The sequence below is a fragment of the Oryzias melastigma genome, linkage group LG6 (genome assembly GCF_002922805.2).
Source record: "Oryzias melastigma strain HK-1 linkage group LG6, ASM292280v2, whole genome shotgun sequence".
Lineage (NCBI taxonomy): Eukaryota > Metazoa > Chordata > Actinopteri > Beloniformes > Adrianichthyidae > Oryzias > Oryzias melastigma.
The window spans coordinates 3,727,714-3,747,147 of record NC_050517.1 but is presented as its reverse complement, the minus strand read 5'-3'; the positions used below and the strand labels follow the sequence as shown (position 1 = coordinate 3,747,147).

General features: G+C 38.8%; 1 protein-coding gene across 5 annotated transcripts in view; it reads left to right on the top strand.

Annotated features, from left to right (window-relative positions):
* The window catches only part of LOC112152349 (transcription factor SOX-6), a 148,575-nt gene that overhangs the window by 27,345 nt on the left and 101,796 nt on the right, over window positions 1-19,434 (top strand). The window contains exon 1 of one of the 5 annotated variants that reach the window (XM_036212171.1): window positions 508-661. The exons of the other annotated variants lie outside the window; for them this stretch is intronic. The gene's annotated coding sequence lies outside the window, so the exon portion shown is untranslated. Of the gene's footprint in view, window positions 1-507; window positions 662-19,434 lie in introns of those variants that run through there. 5 annotated transcript variants of the gene reach the window in all.

Genomic DNA, 19,434 nt, shown 5'->3' with positions numbered 1-19,434 from the left:
TAAACCCAGAGCTTGTGTTTTTGTTGTGCTCTTGTGTTGAGCTGACTGTAGCTCACGGTGGCTTTCTTTGAAGCTCAGCTGCTCCAGGCAAAACATGCCCTGAAAGTCAAACTATCATCTTGTCTATTGCATGCAAATTCTTTAAAAGTGCTATCAGCATTTTGTGTATGTCAGCGCTTAAGTAAGAACTGGTTTTAATGCAATTTAGATAACATGTGACTTTTTTTCCCACAAGATTCTGTAGATTTTCAGGTTCCACTCTGATCATCTTTAGATCTATTTCAATCGTGTTCTTAGTGCTCTTTTAATAACGATCGCGCAGTTTTTAGCTGAATCAAGAAACCTGTCTTGTTCTCATGGTCCTACTTTCTGCAGGAGTTCATCAGAAATTCCCCTCTGAGCTGTGGGCTGTTGGTGTGGAAGTAAGCCTTCTCTAACATCCCATCATCTCTTTCTTTACACTTCTCTCTGCTAGCTTACAGCTCTAACAACCCCAAGCTAACATTAGTGGTACTACAAAAATAGTGATCAGTATCAGATCTATCCAGCCGTACAGTTTAGATCCAGATTCCAGCCGAGACGAGGAAAACACAGACGTTCATGGATCTATTGGATCTATTTGTCTGTGAGCGGATGTACCGGAACGGATCCGGCCCACAGGGTAATTATATCTGGCCCCCCCCAGATCATTTTATATTATCAGTATTAACGGCCTGATATTATCTGTAACATCTCAATTTTGACAGAATGTATCTTTTATGGAGCGCAAAATATTGAAAGTTATTTAAGGTTTAGGTTTATTTATCCTGGAATAATATTTTTGTCTGTTTTATATTCATATTTATGTGAAAAAGTTACATTTTAAAAGTTCAAAAGTTTTAAAATGTGTTTTTTTAAGTATTCAATACACGTTTGTCCTGTTCAGCCCGTGAGCTGCTGTGTGTTTTGGATTTTGGCCCGTTTGATTGACTATGACACATGTGCGTTACATGGTTGAATTTAAAACAACAAAGGTGACAAATTAAATTCTAACCATTTTGGAGATTTCATGTCTAAGGTGGGAAAATATGTTTTCTGAGAGGTTCAAATAGTCCTTTATCTGACACAATGTTAAAAAACAAGATTTTTGGGGGTTAAATTTTCAGTAACCTGAGAAGCCAAAGTGCACCGAATTCAGAGAATGACTCAGCTTTTATCAAACAGCATCTGTTCATTTGCTCCTGATTCATCCCAATTTGAATAAATAAAAGGTCCCATCTTAAATTGTTTTATATACGTCCTCCATCATGTGAAAGAACATGTTAAAAACAGAATTTTCACCATGTTGGTCTTTCATATTTTTTATTTTTTATTCCTGTGAGGCTTTTTATGTAAAATTCATCAGCCAGTATTGTGGCGCAGCATAAAGACAGTTGGAAGGTGAATCAAAATCATCTGTACATCAGCTGGAGTTTCTCTTTCCTGTCCACAAAGACAATCATTTCATTCAGAAAGAGAACTTTTAGAAGTTCTTATGCATGACAATGATGGGCTTCACGAAATCATCCAATCAAAAGAAAGTGAGCATTTACGGGGATGAAAGGAGCTTGGATTACCTCTAATAAGGGGGCTGCTGGCAGTAATCATCCAATAAGATAAATAAGACCTTTTTTATGCTGCAAATCACACAAACTGCCCCTGGCATGTGTGCGTTCTGTTCTGTGAGTGGAAGGAAGAGAAGTTGAGACACTGCACATCAGTCAGTTGAAGAAAAACGGTTTCCCTGCAATAATCGATGAGGCCACGTCTTTGTAAACACTTCTTAAGTGATCGTAAAGAAGCTCGCACCCCAACAGCATCATTACAAAACTCTCATTACTGTAAAAATCCCTGATCACATTTTAGAGTCGCCCTCAGCTAAAATGAAGAGGCCTTAACGGCGACTGATCACGGTCCTCCTCTGACTAACCCCCCCACACCCCCACTCCCATTTTTCCTGATCTGATCATTTAAGTACATATGAGCATAATTGAGGTCTCTTCCCTGATTAGATTTGCAGCAGCTTTTAACAAAGCCTGTTCGAACTTAATCCAATGAGCCTCATTGTAGCGACGTGTTTGTGTGTGTCGGTGGGAGGGGTCTTAAAAATGAACAACATTGTTGAGTAATGAGAAGCTTCTCCGAGCTAATGTTGCTCTTTGTCTCAGTGGACTGCTTCTTACTTTTTTAAAACCCTTTAACATCGGAGCTCCAGTATTTGTGTTCTTTGATTTACTGTATTCTTTTTATTGTTAACTCGATCAACGTAATTCCAGCAGATTCTGATGGAGAAAAGATGCATTTTGTGTTTAAGCGTCACCGGCGACGCCTCAGGTGTTATGCTTGGATCACTCTGGATGAGGAAACACCGCCAAAGAGGCGTAGAAGAGGCGCGGAAGCGTTGTGGAAGAGGCGCGGAGCAAAGTGACAAATACCGTCTTTCTCAGAGTATGAGTCTGGTCTTCTTTCATAGTTTAGCAGAGGCTGCGACCTATACTCAGGAGCAACTTATATGTTAATTTAAAAATAAAGCGTCTCCTCAAGATGCATCCTCTGCTTGCTGTAGCTTAAACAGTGACTTATAGTGCAGACAATACGGTAGTTGTTTGAGGCCGGGACGGGTTTCACTCTAGAACGTGACATCTAACCCACATGGAAGGAACAGATCAGTAGAGTTCGAAGGTGTCCGTTCAAGTCTTTGGTTCCCCAAGGTGACACCTGGCCTTCCATAATCACAGTTAAAGACTAAACCTCCTCTTTACCTGTGACTGTCACCGGCTCAATCTCCTAATCTTCTCCTTTGTTCTCTGTCAGCTCTGATTAGTCAAGCAGGAGTCGGCCAGAGGAAAGACTAAAGTGTTTGTGGGGCTCCGTTCCTGTTTGCTTTCTCTTGTATTCCAGAAATATGGTTTACATCACAAAAATGAGGAGATGTAGGATAATTAAATTATACAATGATAGATAATATTTCACACTTTTGTACACAAAGCTGTACAATGCAATCTGGTTACTATATTTTCTGGAGTGTAAGTCGCTGTTTTTTTCAATAATTTAGCCAGGGGTGCGACTTATACTCAGGAGCGACTTATTTGTGAGTTTTTTTTTTTAAACATAAATAGGCTCATATATTCGTTATTTTTCCAACCGATTGCCTTTTAGCGGTTGTTTCCGCGAACAACCACTAGAGGGCGCTGTGTTTTCTCCTGACAGTGCCAGAAGAAGAAATGTCGTCCAACACAAACTATCTGAATCTGATTGTTTTCCTCATAAAATGAGAAATTTTTCTCATTTGCATTAAAGCATTATCATTCTTGTTTATGTTTTGCCATGACAAATATAAAAGTGGGACGTATACTCCAGAGCAACTAATATATGGTTTCCTTCTTCTTCTTGATGAGACATTTTTTGCTCCTGCACCTTAAACTCCAGTGAGACTTATAATCCAGAAAATATTGTATATAAAGGAATATTTGTTACACAATTTACATGAAACATTTGTTCAAAAAGAATGTTTTTTATCTTATAGTTGTGTGTATTTACACACTGTGTTCATTACGGTCCATATCCCAGCACTAATCTGAAAATGTTCCCTTAAACCACCTGATGGAGACTTGCAGCGGATCTTCTTGTTTCGTGTTTTGCATGAACGCATTTGTCTTCAGCTTTTGTCTCCAAGCTTCAGAGAGACAAGTCTGTAGATTAAGAACAGGAAACGTTTTGACAGACTCAAAGCTGCTTTTCTTACTCAGTCTCCTCTCCCTATTTGTTCTGTGTCTGTAAACCCTCTTCTATTATTAACAATAGGATTTCACTTCTATAAATAGGTCTAAACTTGTTGGAGCTCAGCTGTTGGAGCTGTAACTAATTCAGAACTACTCTATACTTCCCGGGATGTTGAATGATCCGGACCAGGAGGTGGCAGAGGATCAGCAGGCATGCCAGTGCGTGTGACACAAAGAGAAAATGCTGTGGGATGATGCTCTGGTGGGTGAAAGGTCATCCTGAAACTCAAAATGCTCCTAAAAGACTATTCTGTGGAGCATCTGAGAAAGCCAGGATGCAGGAATTTACAAACTTAAACTAAAATTACCAAAAGTTGTACTTATTTATTTCACCTTTATTTAATCAGAAAGGTCCCGTTGAGATTAAAGACCTCTTTTCTAACAGAGTCCTGGCCAAGAGGCAACAATTTCCAAAACAACAATACATAAAACAGATAGCTGTACAATTAAAGGAGACATACATTTTCTAAAAGCCTCTCTGAGTAAACTATACCCATATATATGATCATATATGACCTTTGGCACACTAAAAAACAATTTATTTTTTAAATATAGTGAGGATTGATCAGTATAAAACACTTAAAAGCTCAAGAAGTTGTTTTTTTTCCTGGTATGTCCTCTATAATTTACATTCAAATTTCTAGATGTATAAAAACATGCATGTCAATGACGAAGTCTCCAAGTCCTTCAGTCACATTTTAAAAGCATTTAAACCAGAGTTCTCCAACTCCATTTTCCTCGGGTCCACTGAAGGCGGAGTCTGGCTGAGTCTGGGCCGTACGGGGTCCATTTGTACCAAAAATATGTTTTTGGTCCATTGTCTATGTCTACTGAACAAGTTTATTGAACATTTGTTCATGTCTATGTACTACTAAGCAACATCTTCTGCATGTCCTGTGAAATGACAGGGGCTAACAACGCTAACAACTGTTGCTAAGGACTTTTCTGATGACCAGATCCAACGACAATAGCAAATGTAAAGTTTTAAACATAAAGCTGAAACATCACAAAGCAAATACAAAGAATTATGGACATGCTGAAGATATTGCTTAGTAGACAATGAACTTTCATATTCAGGCAGGAGGCGCAAAATATTGACTTGGGGCTGCAAACGGCCCGCGGGCCGCCAGTTTGAGACCCCTGGTTTAAAGGGATCTGTCAGCTTCCAATCTTTCTGTACGATGTTCCAGGTAGCAGGAGCAGAGTCAAGACATGCTTTTTCCCAGCACGGTCAACAGTGTCAGATCATTCGACCTCAGTGAGATTCAACGTGTCTCTTCTCGGTGGTACAGAACCTTATAAATAAAAACGTACCAATGAGGCTGCCTCTGAGTAGCCAAAGAAAGCCATTGTACTGCTGTGGACACGTCTCAGTGGTGTGGTATAGATCTACAGGAGTAAAATACTTAAAGGTGAAAAACAAATCAAAACAGAAAAAAATCTTTTGTTTTGGGAAATATATCTTAGCAAGTTTCTAAAATAAACACGAGCAAACGAGAATGGTCATATTGATACAAAATGATTTATCTAAAGAAGCCTTATGCTGTAATTAATAACTATTGGCATATGCCCCTATATGTCAAACAGTAAACAGCATGTCTCATAACTATGTATGAGATCTTGGAGTCAGCTAATGTATGGCTGTAAGACCCAGAGACAAGCCCGGGTCTTAATAAATCAGCCATATCTAATGAACTGCCTAATTGTAATTTACAGCCTGCAAGCCTGCTGCTCAGACAGAAAGAAGCAGCTGAAACTCAGAGAGTGAGGGCAGGGAAACCAGCGGTCCAGTGGCACACGGCTGAGCAGAATCCAGCTTTATTAAAAACCTGCTTCCTTCCAGCAGCTGTAAAAAAAAAAAAACCTCCCGGGAACTTTGTCCAAATTCAGTACCTGGTGAGGAAAAAATGCAACTACTGCAAGGAGTCCTGGTCCAGAGGAACAGAACAAAAAGTTTTTGTACATTTCCATAAAGCAGTCATATTCCAGCTTCTTTTTCTGCAGTCTTTCAGTCTCTGCTGATTTGTTTCTTCGCTGTTCTTTTGTACGGTGGCCCTGAAGGGCAAATCACATCAACAAATCACGCAAGGCCGAAACAAATTAAAGAATACAATAACAATTATAAAAGTAAAATAAATAAATAAACAACATTAAACTTTAGAAATCAAAACAAGCCTGAAACATTAAAAAAAAAAAAATTTAGAGACCAAAAATGAAAAACGAAACAATAAGAAACTGGAAAAGGGAGGTATGAGGAACGTCTCTGATTGGATGATGTTTGAGTATTGCTTCATATAAAATAACTTCCTGTTGAGAAGAAAGACAAACGTCAGGATCCTGTCAGTGATATCCCATAGTACCTAACTTCTCTGGTTTCTTATTGAGTTTTGTTTTTAAGATTTCATTTTGATTTCTAGAAATCCCTTTTGGTTTCTGACCTGAAAGTACAGTGGCCCAGAAGTGCAAATCACATCAACAAATCTTCAAAACCCATTTAAAGAATACGATAACAATTATAAAAGTTAAATAAATAAAAAAAATTAACATTACTATTAGAAATCAAAACAAATCTGCAACATTTCAGAGTACAAAAGGGATTTCTAGAAATCAAAAGGAAACGTAAAGAACGAAACACAAGAAGAAACCAAAAATTGCAGGTATCATTGAACGCCTCTGATGGGATGATGTCGTTTGAGTTTCCTAATAGTCCAAATACTAATGAAAGTTTTATAGTTGTTACGGAGCACATCCAGCATCACTTCGTATCAAAAATGTTCCAGTTAAAAAGAAAGACAAAGTCAGCGATTATCTCATAGTACCTGAAGATTTTGGTTTCTTAGTGTGTGTTGTTTTTAACATTATACATATATATATATAAATTTAGATTTTATTTATTTGGTCTTATACAACACATTGCAACAAAAGGCATAGAAATACAGAAAAAGTAGGTGCAGGAAGACGCAATAAAACCTATATGGGCTTCTATTAGTCTATTAGAGCCTCTGCATTAATAAACTTTAACGTAAAATACAATTATACAATTGTATACATTCACAAATATACACTTTACACATCTTAAAAAAAACAAAAACATTTCATAATACAGTCATTTTATTACCAGGGATTGCCTTAAACATTTTTTAAAAGAAGTGTCCGATAACTTTTCATTTTGATTTCTGTTTTTTTTTTTTTTTTTTTTTTTTTTTTTTTGATTCTTTTCAATTGTTTTTTTTCTTTCTTAAAAGGTTTTGCCTTTTGACAGGCCATAGTCGAAAATAAGAATGCTATTTTTAATCTGCCCTGCCTGGATAAATAAAGGTTCAATAAAATTAAAAAAAAAAAAAAATCACTTTTAGTTTTTTGAACTGAAAGTATGGTGGCCCTGAGGGGCAATTCAAATAAAAAAATTCACTCAACGCAAAAACATTAAAGACCACAATGATTCTCAAAATAAAAATAAAAAAACAAACGTAATCAATATAAATAAAGTTTAGTGTAAATTACACAGTAAAGTCTAACAGAAGAGACTCTCAGTGCATTTCTGTTTGCTCAGCTGTTGGACAGGACGAGTAAAAAAAAAAATAAAATACAACGATAATTAAAAAAACAAAACCATAACAAAAAAACAATATTTTAGAAATCAAAAGAAAATTCCATAAAAATGAAATGCTGCCTTACAGCATTCGTGGTTTTACTAAAACAGCGAGCATCCTCCCAATGCCAGAGCACAAGAGTCAGGCTTGTTCTGACATCGGGCTCCACCTGAGTCCTCAGCATTTGCTCCTATTCAAGGACGGCAGCTGTGATTGGCTGGATTAATGCCCTGCATAGGTTGAAGTGAGGCCTTGTGCGTCACGAACAATGCATATTCTCCACAGGACAATGGATACCTTGTGCGGCATGCCGGCCCTGAACTCGCAGCTCTCTCTACTTTCAAGACCTTAGACATATTGTACATGTGTCCTCACATACTTTACCGTATGGCGCTCTCTGAGAAGGTTTTATGCTTTCTGCTGTCCTACTTTTTTTTTCCCTCAGCTGACATAAACTGGCTGCAGAAATATTCCTTCATTATTGTATCATGCTCTTCTCTACACGTGTTTACTGAAAATGAAGTGCTGGACTGATGCATTACTGTCCTGTCACTCCGCCGTTCCCTACAGCCGCCCGTGAGCCCGCTGTAACGTGTGGCTTCAGCCAGGCCAGGGGACAACAGTGCAGAAAGGATTAGTCTGGATTGTGGCGGCTTGACATGCCTGGGGACACTGACGTGCTTCCCAACAACAACTGCTCTTGAGACGTTTCTCGAGGCGCTCAGCAGCTGGTTCAGCAGTTCACCTCCTTCACATCTCCTTTTAAACAACCTTGGCAAAGGCGCGCTGAGATGATTGTGATTGTTAGATGACTCCGATAGTTAAAGTGCTTCAGGAGCTCATAAATAAAAACCAAGAACTTCATTTTACTTTAAACGCAGGTGCTATTCCTGTTGCTGCTAAAATGTCAGAGACTTCCGCAGCTTTCAAACCTTTTAGTCTGGCTCAAATGTTGAGTAAAGCTCCACAACACACAGTCTTGCAGCAGAAAATCCAATCCTGCCTTCAAAGCTCAATACAATTCATTGCCGCCATCTGTAAGCATCACGCCTTCGCCGTGGTCAATAATTAAATAGAAATATGTTGTTTATTGACTGACTGAAGGCAGCTCGCCTCTGAATAATGCAGTCAACCCGTGTTCACAAAGCTGAGTAACGCCTCACAGCTCGCCCTCTCTGATAGGGAACAAAGCTCATTGTCAGAGGATAGAGAGGCAACTGGGATTACAACAGGGGCATGCAGTGAAACGGCTTGTCAGTCCTAATCTGGGATTAGCAGGAATTCACGGCTCCTGGGTGCTTTAAAAGCCACCTGTTTGGAGGGATGATGCCACACTTTAGAGCTGCTTGTTTGATTCCAAATCTTTTGTTTGCGCTGAAGTTTTTCATATTTTATATATGATGTGTGCTTTTGTAGAAGTACTTAACCAGATGGCATATGTTTAAATTTTAACTGTATTGCGTTTTACTCTTTGGCTGCTTCTGTGCTTTTTTTAAACATCTACAAAACTCTAACAGACATTTCTTAACCCCTTCATGCCACAAAATTAAATCAAGGACTTCATTAGCATCACCTTGAACAGAAAAAAACGGAAGAATATTTTTACATAATTGGAATACAGTCAGGCATAAAAGGGTCAAGACCAAAAAAACATCCTTAACATTAAGAGGTTTTTGGTGCCATTACTGTTTATGGATGAAAACGACAAACTTCCATGTGGGAACATTGGGTCAGTCTGTACAATTGTATCTACTTAACCCAGTGTGCATGTGCATGAGTGACAGACACATGAGTGGTGATTGTTTTCAGCTTTGGTGGAGCCCACGGGTCCTGTGATCACTTTATTCTGCTGCTGCTCTCCTAAACGAGGCGTTCCTGTTAATTACATGTTTAATATGTGACCCTTTGGAGCTTTTAAAGACCCACTCCTGTGGAAGTTGTGCATTGGGTTTTTAAAATCTTTTTTTTCTCATGATGGGGGACATTTATCAAGAAAATGAAGATTAAAACTTCAATATTGCTTATTTATTTACAGATGAACAAAGAAAGCTGTTTGAAAAATCTTGTAGTTGTCAAGCAGGTCACAAGCTTGTCGCTCCATTCTGATGCAGACAAACAGATCCATGAACGTCTTTGTTTTCCTCGTCTGAGCTGGAATCTGGATCAGCACTGAACAGCCGGATGGATCCGATATTGCTGGACCCGTATTGTTAAGTTAGGAGTGTGAGGGGCTGTAAGCTAGCAGGAGAGAAAGAGATGATTGTTGGGAAGCAGGGGCAGACTTACTCCACACTAACGGTCCCACCCATGACTCAGACGTGAATTTCTAAGTCCTGCCGCTCTGCAGAAACTATGTTCTAGAAAACGATACAGGTTTTTCGCTAAAACAATCGTTAAAAGACCACCAGGAACACTTTTAACAAAAGATCAAAATAAAATAGGCTTCAGTCATCTCATTTAGAAACTTTCCTTTACTTCTTTCTTCTTTGAACTATGGCTTGATCGCTGCTTCAAATATATTCTTAAGATAATTGGATTCCTCCTTGTTTACAGCCTCTGACATCGACATGGAGAGGTTGCGGCAAAACAAGGCTTAAAACTTGTGTAATAAGCTTATTTGTGCATCTCAGTGGAATTATGTTTGCTTTCCGAGAGGTCAGAGGGAAGCGGCGCTGCAGCTGAGAGGACAGAAGGCTGCGTCGCTCCACTAGATCCTGCTAATGGAGCTAATGGAGAAGCGGCGCATTACCTGCTGGAAGGTGTTTGAGGAGAGGCAGGCTGTGTGTGCTCTAAGCTGATAGGGATCAGTCGTGAAGCCAGGTGAAAGGGAGACACGGAGCCAAAAGCGTGCATGTTTCCTGCAGAGTGATTGTGTGAAAGTGCACCAAAACTTCCAACTCATGGTCAGTTTATCCGTTCTTGGCCTGTTAATGACATTTGTGTTCTTTTTAGCAAAAATATGAGGAAATTGTGCAAATTCTTTGAACACTTTTCAAATAAATAGCTGTAATTTCTACTTTTATTTTGAAAGCGTGAATGTCTTTTATAATGCAGTAAACATTTATTGACCAATTATGACTGAACATAAAATTCCACAAGGGCAGAAGTTACTAAAAAAAGTTGTTTCAAACACACATTTCCAAACAGATCATCCTCATCAGTAGGGGTGTTACTGATGAGGATGAAGTCAGAGAAATGGTCGTGTTTCTTGAGTTGATGATGATGCTCTTGTGGAAGTCAGACAAAATAACTGCAAAAACATAGACTTTCTAACCCTATCCATGCAGTTTTAGACGTTAAATATTACAGCGCACAGGCTGAGAGTGGATGTAAAAGTATTCTGTTGGTTAAAGCTTTGATTTTGTAAAACTTCGTCATTTCAGAATAAAAGCATTCCCAGTTGAATGACAGAGTTTCTTTTGGAGTAATGCATGGACCAGCGGTCCTCAAATACGATAGCAAAGGAAATCAGGGAACCTGGTGACCATCAGTAATAAATTGACCAAAAAGAATGAATACATTAAAAATGCTGTTGTGAAGGTATGGCCCTTGATGGACATGCAGACGGCCAATCGAACATCCTCTGATACATCAGTCACTGATGTCACAACCAAGCTAAGCACCACACTCTGCTAGCAGATCCAGTTTTTTTCCTCTTAGACTTCAGAAAGTTTGTAAGCATTCAGCGTCATGCTCCTACCTGTGGAAACAGCTGCTAATGTGCTTTATTATTAAAGCTCAGTCACCCAAAGAGAGCCTCCAGCAGAACACACGTGAAACATTTCTTCTGTTGGCACAGCGTGCGCTTCAGCGTCGTGACATGACAACAACGATCACATTTATTCACTGTGCACACAGACAAAGGAAGTGGAGAGTTCCTAAAAAAATGATCAAAATTAGAGATAATAAGCATAAATAATTAGATGCAAACATTTATTAGCCACTTATTGGAAACTTACTGTCTAACTTTGACTCGTGTCAATTTCAGGCACCTCAAAGTAAAAGTCTATCGTGATAGACTCATTCCTCTTTAGAGAAAAAGTTTGATCCCGATTTATATTGTTTTATCACCCAGCGATATTATATATACATACATAAATAGATAAATAAACTGTCACAGGGAGTAACAAACTCAGTGTTTGATTTGCAGTCACTTCATGTTATCAACTCAGAGCTGCTGCTTCTTCCTTTGACATTAGATACTGTAGTTTAAAAAATAGATCACAGAAAGCTATAATTAATGTATTTACATGTTAAGTGCAGCATTTGTTTTTCATAAAAAGACGTGTCTATTTTGCAAAGTGAAGGTGTGAGTGAGAAGAAGCCGTTTTTGTGAGCGTGTTGACTTTGGTCTTCAATGGTTTCTTCAGTCGTTTCTCCTGTATCTTTGCCATGCAGCAGATAAATGTATGTGAGCACCGTATTTGTTTTAGCTTCGGGTGTGTTGGCGTGCCAGGAAAAATAGCGAGCACAAGGTAGGGTGTTGGTCACTACAGCCACATCTGGATTTCTGGGGGTCTGCGGTTTGGTCCGGCATCACCGGAGCACAGAGCCTGAACACAGAGAGCCGGAGCACAGAAAACTCTGTTTACTGCCGCGGACAAACGATGCATTCAGGATTTTCTGAAAATTCCAGCTTCAATTGATATTAAAGTCATTAGGTTTGAATTCTGCTCCATGTGTCCTCTTGATGAGGGATGAAATCCTCAAACTGCAGCGTTTGTCTACCTGAAAAAATAGACAAAATATTCAAACATTTTTTTAAATTTTCTATCCTTAGATATTTGAGGGACAGAGAACATGTACACAAACATTTATTTTGGGATTATTACTCTAAAAAAGAAATTAAGTTATTATTGGACGTTTAATATTTGACCACAGATGGTAGATGGGCATGAGATGAATTTACAAAAACTTGAGGAACTGGTTATAAATACTTAAAAGATTGGACATGTGCTCAACCTGGCCTTGGAATTTATATGTTTGTGGGTTTAAATCTGAGAACAAGAGCATAGAAGCCTCACCTGATCCTCAGCCTGTCATCTCTCATAGGGGATTCACTGCAAAGTTCCCACGGTCCTGGAAGATGGGAGCATTTAGAGGGTCTCTGCTGTCTGTCTTCAGATTCCAAACTTCTTTTGCTCTTCTGGATCATCTTAGTCTGATTTCATGTTTTAATTTCATGTATTGTGTGGCCAAATTTGAAATAATGGTTTTGATGAGATTAAAGACTCGCTCCAATGAAAATTGTGTTTTTAATATGTTTTTGTGGCATTTTTCTAAAGACGGAGGAAATATATGAAGAAAGTTGCATTTAAAATTGTGTAGTAATTGTATTGTATTGAGTATTTCTTTATTCCAATCATTGAGAATCAGGAACAGACAAAGAAAATGTTGCAGAAAGCTTGCAGCAGTGACGTAAGTGCTCTCCGCTCAGCTCCATTCTGATGCTTCCACTTGTAGACATCTAGATCCACGTATGTCTTTCTTTTACCTCATCCAATCTGGCATCAGGGAAAGTATGCTACCAGGAGAGCACACACACAGATTATACAGTCATAATGAAATGACCAATGAGAATGCTAAAATAGATCAAAAGATGATACGAGTGAATCTTTAAGAAACAAACAATAGATCTGCAAAGGTCTGCTTTTGTGTAGTAATTGAATGATTCATATCACAAGGAGAAATTCAAATCTATAACATGTTATCTTCCATTCTGTGCAAATCAAACATTTGCACCGAAAGTTTTTGTGGAGCATTTTCTCAAACTGAAGTCCGCGTTAAGAAAGAGTTAATGTGCTCTGGACCTCGCCTGGTAAATACATTGAGCTCTCCACTGAAGAACACACAAAGACTGGTGTTTACCTGAGAATGGTGGAGGGATTTGGAGCTGATGGTTGACAGATGTAGTGACTTGTGTGAACCAACAATGGAGAGCAGCTTCCACCCTTTTATTGTCTCGCTGAGTCAAAAACAGGTCGGAGAAAGCTGGACGTCGCTGCAGCGCTGCCTCTGACTCTCAAATCCATGGTGTAGAAAACAAAAGTGATTTGATGAAACTGGTTTGGAGGATAACTGATGCTGCTTTTGACTTTTCTATTTTGGGCAAAGAGGGGGGACGAGGGTGAATACAGGGCAGCGGGAGGGTGTTCACATTCCTTCAGTGTGACCTGCAACAGTTCGCAGTGATCTAATGAGAGGCCAGACAAACGCTGGATTCAGGAGGGTTGTTCACATACAGGACCAATTCTTCTCCCCGTCATTTATTTATCCAGGGAATGAAACTGAGCTCACTTTCTTGTAAGCAGCGCCCTGTTTTTCATTCACACCTGAAGGTTCCACGCCACCACAGACATGTATTGGAGGTTTGTGTACAAACTCAGCAGCAAAGTAATTCCTTGCACCTCTTCCTTTGCCTCGTTCAAAACTCTGTTCAGTCTCCTTTACCTGTAATCCTCGGGTTGTAAAATCACACTAGTGCACATTAAGAAGTCTTACATGTGATGGTGAGTTAAGGAAATGATACATGAAACCTCCACAGCTTTTATGCATTTCCTTGTTTTGGCCATCATTGCCTTTAAATCAAAATGGACTGAAGGGAACTGGCTGAAGACAAGATGGAGGAAGACATCGTCTGCTTCTGGACGATGACGGTGCCAGACATTGACAAATTACAAGTCTAAAAATCTTGTAACAATGCAAAGATGTGTGAATCAGAACAACATGTTCAAGAAGAGTAGGAAATGAAAAGACAAACAGATACGAAGCAGAAGTTGATCTCTAGAAATAGTCCGATTGGGATTTAATGGTGCTTCATCTGTTGCCACAATTAAGAGCAGCATGTTTTAAAATTAATATTCAAAGCAACCTGTTCAGAATTTTGACACATTTTGATAAAACCCGAATGAAGAAAATGTGAATAAACAGTTATTGTTACAGAAAAATGCATTTTTAGTGAGCAAGATAGCCTCAATACACAAACAGGCAGACGGCTGGATCCGAGGGCAGCAGGTTTGTGACTGAGGACGTCTGCAGTCGATTCCTGTTTTATCAAGCCTTTTCTTTATGTTAGATCCAAACGCCAGATTCAGCTTCATGAGAGAACCTCGTAGACGTGAGTCCGGCGGGTTGAAGGGTCTGCGTTTATCACAGTTTGCTGTTCAAATTGAAGCGATGTGACACGGTTACCTTCCCTTTTCCTTTGCTCCCATCTCTAGATTAAACCTACAAGGTTAATTCACGTTTTCATGCCATTTCACTGCAGAAACCCTTAGAAAGGGGTCAAAAATTCCTTCCCCATCTGCAGATTTTCTTTAAAAAAAAAGCATAAAATCAGCAAGTGTGGTAAGAAAATGTTCTTACCAAGAATCATTGAAGTCACTAAAACATGTTTTCTTAAACTAAGATTATTTTGCTCTGAAAAAACTTCCTCAATTAATATATTTTCTTGTTAGACAGAAAATAAGGGAAACGTGTTAAACTGTCTTTAGGTTCTGTTTTTCATTGTGGACTAAGACAAACTTGTGTATTTACTGTGTAGAGCAGATTGAAGAAATCTCTAAGCTTTTTGAGCTTGATGTTCACCAAACCTGCGTGTTTTGACCTAAACCTTTCAGCCCGTTTTCTTGCCTTAACTGTCCAAAAGACGAGCAGCTCTAAGAATCGTCCTCATCTTCTTCCTTCTCTTATTCTCCGTCTCTCCCTCTTTGGTATTTCCCACTTCCTCAGTTCGATCCAGCTGGGACGGCTGGAGATTTTACACCCAATTGGTTGAGTTGGAGGCCTTTGTCGGAGCCCTTCTCTCACTCCACAAGTGGCAGAAGGGACCTGGGTTGTGAATAGTGCTTTGTGTAATGTTTTTCTAAGAGGGGGCCCTCTCTTCCCCACTCTCATCTGTCACAGGTCCCTCTCCGTCCACGCTCCACAATGCTTGATTGTTTCTGCCAAGTCGCCAGGTTCCAGGCCAGATCTGAACAACGCTCTTCTGCCAAATTCCGACCCTGGCTTTCGTTTTTCTTCCGCTCACAAAGGGATTCTAAGTTACTGTCCACATTTAGAAGGGGGCTTAGCTGGCGGTCCACCTTCAGTGGGCGGTTTGCTGAGTGCTGCTTTCAGCGAAGGACTGAAAAAAAACTTCTAAGACATCAGACTAGAGACAAAAGAAGAAAACTATAAGTGACACCTAAGGACACCTCTTGTTAGCTGGAAAGCATGCATTGTATTTACTGTAGCCTCCAGTAATGCCTTTTTGATCGTCTGTTTATAGGAAAGAAAACTGCACAAAAATAAAGAAATCAAAGTTCAGGGTCACTTTAAAGGAAGACTGTCTGACAACATTTTCTAAATTTCAAATAAAACCACAGTCTTAAAAAGTTTTTTTTAACATATATAAATATTATAAGGTGTCAAACTCAATCACACAAGGGGCCAAAATCCAAACACACCTTAGGTCGCGGGCCGAACAGGATAAACATTCATAGAACACTCTAAAACTGCATTTGTAAAACTTTAAAACCGTAACTTTTTAACATAATTATGAAGTAGATATATAACATTACCTGTTATAATGCTAGTGTGAATGCTGTAAGCTGAATTTGGCAGCTGAAGATGCTAGTTATGATAGCTGAAGATTAACAGCTGAAAATGTTGAAGCTGATAGCTGAAAATGTTGAAGCTGATAGCTGAAAATGTTGAAGCTGATAGCCAGCTAAAATGATAGCTTAATGCCAAATTAGCCTAAAAAACAAAACAAAAAAACTAAATTAGCCAAAACAGCTAGCATGTAGCTGAAAAATTAGCTAAAATCCAAAATAGCCTAAAAAATCTTAGTAAATGCAAAACTAGTCCAAAAAGCTAACAGAATGTCAATTTTTAAAACTTTAAAACTGTAACATTTTAACATAATTATGAATAATAAAAAGGCAGGAATATTATTCAGAATAAATCAACTTAAACCTTAAAAAACTTTCAATATTTTACTCTCCATAAAAATATATTTTGTCAAAATTATACAAGTTAGAAATGAGAGTAAGATAACATCAGGTCATTAATAACAATAAAAGGGCTGGATAGAACTGACTTTGAGTTTGACACGTGATCTAGAGTATAAACTTTCTCACCATAGTTTGAGCTACAAAATTTCTCTATTTTATATATAGAAATAATGGTATTGTCTGGAATCAAGGACTTTGCTTTAGGGGGATTTCGTTTGATGAAATCTATTCGGTAACGTTTGTAAGCTGCAGAGCTGTCGTTTTGTAGTGACTCTTACAAAAGCCCACAGAGGATGTTGACACGCATCAACAAACTGAGTGCTGTTGCACGCTGAAACCTTATCATTGCACAGGGTTAGGATGGTGGGCATTCCTGGCCATATGAGACACCAATTCCAAGAAATGAAGACTGAAGCTCTCCCATAAACACAGCGGCAGCAGCAATATTGTCAGCTAAATATAGGCTCTCTTCTGTCTTCTCCTTCCCGGGCTCCCCGCCGCTGTGTCGTCACTCTGATGTGGGGTGCAGGAGTCTATCGTGGATCGTGGATCTTCTCCTGCGTCCTGTCTCAGGCCTCACAGTGTCACGATGGACTGCCCTTCTGCACTATTTCATTACAAGCTTGATGGTAGATTTAGGAGGTGGAGAAAAAAAAGTTTCCTGAGCAAAAATAATATTTGTTGCGAAATGAGTTTTATTCATAGCCTCTTGAAAAAGGCTTTGTCATTTTTCCTTGACGCTGTTTTTCCCAGCAGCTAAATGCAAACTTGACTGACAACACTAAATCCTGTGCTGACATGTTGCCACTAGAAAGATTTCAGTGCAATTTCCACAGAAAGCTGCAAACGACAGTAAACAGAGTCAGCGTTCAGGAAAACATGTGACACATTGAGAAATGTACAACTGCTCCTTTGGCGTTCCCGGGTTCTTTCAGCGTTTTCATGCGGCTGCGATTTGAACGCCGCAGCACCTACTGAAGTGTAGCCTCGCTTGATCCAATTTTAGTCAAATTTAGATCACAAACCCGATGGCTTTGTAATACACTCAGCAACACTTTGACACATGGAAGAGATCATGAGTGACTCAATGGCTCCAAAACAAGCCCCAGTCCTCCTCCCCTCCAGCTGTGCTCCGTGGTCGTTGTTCCCGCTGAAACTCTGTTTGTTGTTTTTGCCCAACTTATTCTACATGAGGCAAAAACAACTTTTTCAGCACCATCACCGATGTCTTTCATGCCTTGTACTGTTTCAAGACACACCTAGATTCCTCAGAAACAAAAACCTGTTCAAGCTAAAATGTTCTTTAAAGACATCATGTTGGATTTAGGGGGTTACAGATCTTTAGTGGTTATTTTGAACACAATTCTCCCTTAACTCTTCACAGCCTTCATCTCTGATATCATCATTTTCAGGTTAGTAAAGTCAACATTAAAGAGCCTTCAAGTTACAAGTCACACAACTATTAATGGTCCTCCAGCTTCTCCAGGTCAGAGTTTAGAATTTCACTTTCAAGCTGCAGTCCTCTAATTTGACCTGCATTTCAGTCACTGGACGCTGCATTCTGACAGAGGTTGTAAAAAGTGACATGCACAGAACATCCCGGCACACTCTGAACAACAGTCAGGGTCAAACCCGAGTCCTGTAATAGAACATCCATACAAACATGAGTGGAAATGTTGAAAATATCAGCTCAGTAAGGAGCCGAAAGTATTATTTTTGATATTAGTTAATATTTAATTGTACTTTTTGATCAGATTTGTCATTTAGCCTCCTCGTGGATGGGTCTATCAAGAGACTAAGATGAACGTTGGGCTTCTTTTATCAAAATAACCCATTTATTTCAGCACATTTTCTTCTGTCACTGGATTATCTCACACGCCTCACACATCCCTGCATAGATTGTTTTAGACTGATTCTATCTTGATTATCTATATAAACGCGTCAAAGTCAGGATTCTGTGCGTTCTCCTATACCAGGAGTCTGCAACCCTCTGCTCTGAAAGAGCCAATCCGGTTGGTTTCTCACTTACTACAACACAACAGGAGCCACAAAAAAAGATTTGTATTTATGCTATTGTTACTACTTTGATGAACACGAATTCAATTTTATTTATAGAGCCCAATAATAACCACAATGTCACAAAACAAAAATTAACTGTTGTTTGGTTTGCATGAATAAAACGCAAACAAATAAAGAAGCTAAGTTCAAAATGAAAGACAAACTGTCACATATCATCATTTAATGCAGTAAAAGTAGTTGTAGAAACAAGAGTAACGTCAGCAGTGATTCAATAAAATGTTAATTTCACTGTTCTTGGTGCATCTCTGCCAGAATTGTAAATCTAACAAACCAAAATGAAATCAAACTAAGTGACCCCTGCCATATTTTTTTAACATACTTAATTTTTTTTCAAAAATAGAAAATTTGCTTAATAATCCAATGCACCTTAATACTGGTTGTGCTTATTGACGTACATTGTTATTATTTATTTATTTTTGTAGTACAGGGCAGGATGCACAAAAATGTGTCAAAATGTTGTAGTTCGACTTATGATACGTACTGTTCTTCAACTGTAAATGATAGAGCTGGGTTAATAAAATTAATTCATCGATTTAAGCTTACTAGATCAATAATGGATCAAAAAAAATTAAATTGATTTAGCATATAGAGCTAAAGTCTGCTAGCTTGATGCTAACATTCAATTGAATTTCCCATTGGAAGGCTAATGCTAACGCTCGGTCAACCTAGACATACGTTGCTGACTAAATGAACATTTTTATAAACTGACAGAGATATATTTTCCAAACTCTTTTAAGGAAATATTTTTAAAGTAACCGTTAAAGTACAGATCCCCGTCCTGTACAAGCAGGCTGTAGTAAAACTGGAACTAAAGAAAAGGTCTCTTGTTGCTTGTAGTTTTGGTCTGAAAGTTCTAACTGTCTCCATATCCGAATTAGACCCTGCTCAGATACCCCCCCACACACACACACATAGACGATCGCTCCTCTTTTACTGAAGGGTCAAACTTGTGTTTAAGGGCGCCCA